Raw genomic sequence first — 3,737 nt, 5'->3', positions numbered from 1 at the left:
ATGGACTGCCGAGTTAACTTGATTAAAACACATGATCGCGTGTTAGGTGACTTAATTGTGCTTTAGCTAAGTTAATTAGGGCAGTTCCACCACAGCTGTGGGCCCCACCCCCGAGTTGGCTGAGCCGGTGAGTCATGGCTCTTGGCTTCCGACCAAGGGAGGTCAGGCGGTGGGCCTGCTACGTCGTCTGGACAGTTTACAGGATGCTTTTAGCTATTGGTTTGTTGGCCCTTTAGCGCTTGGTTGCAAGAAACCGTCAGTAGCCCCCGAGGCTTCTTGTAGCCTTGTTGTCAGGGGAAGGCTCCTTTGCCCTTCTTGCACGCCGTTCGGTGGCTGAGGCATGCTGTGGGTTCGTGCGAGCGGACCTATTGGGTCTAGTCCTTGAGCTTCTAAAGGAATCAGAGATTTGCTCAGAAGGTTTTCAATGCAGGTGCTGCCCGTCTCTTACTACCCTTCAGGCGTTGTCAGGAGACCCTTTCTGACCTTCTAGTTTCTACGTGGTTGAGCGCCGGTGCGCAACCAGGACTAGTTCGCCCGATGCCTTACGAAATGCAAAATCCCGAGGTCCTGCTCAGGGCATCATTTTGTCCAGTAGTTGTTCACGTGATTTTGCAGGTGCATCGGGGCTCGCGGTGTCCTTGCCTAGCGGGCGCCCCTCTTTGAACCTCATGGTGTCGCGTGGCTTAGCCATGCGCTCGAACTATAAAGCCAGCATCATGTGCTGCTTGGGGCTCCAGGCTTCACTTCCCAAAATGCTTCTGTGTGCGGGTAGAAGGATGAGGCCACCGAGAGGGTGTCTTCGAGTCTTCTGGGTTGGCTGCCATGCAGCCTGCCCTTGATGCTAGAAGAATCTTAGCGAGGGGCTGGGCATACCACAGAGAGTTTGAGGCAACTCTATTCCCTTTTCCGATCCTGTTTCAAGATCCTCGCGGATCCAGCAGGAGGAATCGGTAACATGCAAGAACAGCCCCTGGGTCTCTCCCTTATCACTTGGGACCTCTGGTGCTCCCGTTTGATCCCTCGGCGGACCTGTGGGCTTGACAAAGGCTGCCCTGGTGCCGCTCCTGATCCTGTTGGGTACAACTATGGCCCCTTCTCATCTCCAATGGGAGGTTTTGAGTGTGGCCGTGGTTTGCTCTCTTGCTAGGGGAGATGGTGGCATCGTGTGCTGGAGCTGAAAGTGCTCTCATCCTCTGTACCACCTCCTCACAGGCGGCCCCCGAGGCGTTGATCCTACAAGAAACTTAGCGACGTGAGCATCCGCCGCTTCACGCCGCCGTTGTAGGCCCCGTGGGCCCCATGTGTTGCCTTGCTCGGCAACACTAGCTTTTTCCAGCACCGCTGTATGGGCTAGGCCCACCACCTCGTGCAATTGCTCGAAGAGGGTGCTTGGGCTCCCTAGGGCTACACCCTTAAATCCGCCACCTCTCCTCTCCTCTCCACTCTTCCGCTTGCCTGTTGTTCCTCCGGCCATTGCCTAGTAGCCGTGCTCGTGCAACTACGAGAACAAGAGAGAGAGAGAGAGACAGAGAGAGAGAGAGAGGAGAAGAGGAGTTATGGGGGTGACCTGGTGAGTCCCGCGATCCGCTCACATGCATTCCCTCTCATCTGCCAGTGCCGCCGCCTCTGCTTCTTCCCCAATGATGTGTTTGTGGGTTCCTTCGGTGTTGACGGAGGTGAAGCTGCAAGATTTGGTCACTGTGGGCTGCCTCCCACCGAAGGAGGAGGCTGGGTGGCGCACCGCCGTGGGAGAGCAGTTTCCGCAGCCCTGGCCCGGGAGACTATCTCCTTCCTCGAGTTCCACCCCCGGGGCTTTGGGCTGTTGGCGCACCCTTTCCTCCAAGGCTTCCTCCACGAGCTCGGGATTGAGCTGCAGCATTTCAACCCCAACGGGTCACTCCAGCTTGCCAGCTTCAAGACGGTGTGCGAGGGATTCCTTGGCATCGCCCCCATGCTTCGCTCTTCCGCCGGATCTTTAAGATCATAAAGCGCAAGATTAGCTCAGGGGACGATGAGCTCGCACTGCTTGGCGGTGCCTCCAACCAGATGCGCCTTGGGTACGTGGACAAATACCCAAAGATCAACACGAACAACTCTAATCGGGGTTGACACGCCAATTGGTTCTACATCCGTGACAACGGCTACGGATTCGAGGAGGGCACCTGGAAGTTGCTGGCGTTCACCGGCGGACACCCTGTATGGCAGGAGTCACGGACGTGGGGCTGCTCGGATGAGCACAAGAAGAAGGCTAACCAAATCATCGAGGCGTTGGAGGGGCTCGTGCGAGCTGGTGTGAACGGCGTGGGGGTCGTCTGGACCATCATCAAGCAGCAGATGCAGCCGCTCAAGAAGGGGGCCCACACCTTCTTCGAGTACTTTGGGGTGACGGACAACTCCCGGGAATGCCCAGAAAGCCTCCAAGACACCGAGATTCCCCAACCATGAGATTTTGATGCGGGTGTGGGAGCTAATCGACATTCGGGGGCCGGTGCCCACAGCCCTGGCGGGGCACCCGCGGGCCTTCTCAAGGGATTCCCCTCCCTGCCTGGTGAGTTCCTAAACCCTTCTGTTTCCATTCCTCTTATTTTCTTGCGAACACATGGACGCCCGAGCTGATGTTGGTGCATTGGGGCTCGGGCGGCCGGTGTCCAGGTTTCGCGACCTGGACGGTAACCCCGGGGATGGCAAATGGGCCACCACCAAGCTTCGTGGTGCTCAAGAGTGGTGGCACAAATGTGACAGGGAGGTTCGTGCTCAGGAAGAGAAAATTCACGAGAGCGCGAGGTGCCGCCGCACGCATGGCAACACGAGGTTGCCGTTCGATGAGGACAAGGAGGAGGGAGAGGAAAAGGATGAGAGCAGGAGTGAGGCCATGCCTGTCCTCAACTTCCAATGTCACCCGAAGCCTTCTCATGGTATGCAAGTCGGCCTTCCCGACCCCCTTTCCCCGATGTTTGATGACGGGGAGGTCGAGATTGGAGTGGAGGGAGGTGGGAACGTAGACCCGGCGCAGGACTGTGCGTTCTAGAAATGGGCCGCCGAATCCTCAGGTGCCAAAACGAGAACAAAGCGAGCTCGGGCCCACTCCAGCCGAGGGGCCGATTGACCTTCCCTGTGCTCAGATGGCCGTCAATCCGGGAGATCGCGGTCGCCCGCCAGCTGCCACCACCACCCGATGCTCCGCACAGCACGACACGGAGGTTGGTATCCCTCCCTTCTCCTGATGGTAGGTCGGGCTCGGAGGGTGGCAGCCGCGTTCCAGTCGTGGCGAGCGCATCCTCAGCGTGCGGGGGCTCAAATGAGGCTCCTGGTGCTGGCGGGAGCTCCGCGATAGCCCAGGGACCTGGCGTCGATGCGTCACGCTCGGGGACGGATCTTGTGCCGGCGTGACTTGCAACAGTGCCACCGTCTCAGGCGTCAGAGGGTGCAATGGCTAAGGCCTCCCAGTCAAGGTTGGAGGCGCCAGCAATGGCCCCGCCTTTGTAGGAGTCTAAGAACGCCACCGCGGCTTCGCAGCCTACAGTAGGTCGGGCGGCGGCGCGCGATGTCCCCGAGGACTTCCCTCGGGGCGATGTCGTGGCCCGAGACATCTCGAGCCCTACACCTTCTGCCACCTTGCAATTAGCTGGGGCGGCCGGTCTTGCAACGTCGTACGATACCCCTTCCTCTGCGATGATCTAACAGATAAGGGGAATAACTTTTGGTCAAATCATTTTGAGTTGAGGCCGCATGCTCGC

The sequence above is a fragment of the Setaria italica genome, chromosome III, assembly GCF_000263155.2.
Source record: "Setaria italica strain Yugu1 chromosome III, Setaria_italica_v2.0, whole genome shotgun sequence".
Lineage (NCBI taxonomy): Eukaryota > Viridiplantae > Streptophyta > Magnoliopsida > Poales > Poaceae > Setaria > Setaria italica.
This window is presented reverse-complemented; position numbering follows the sequence as displayed.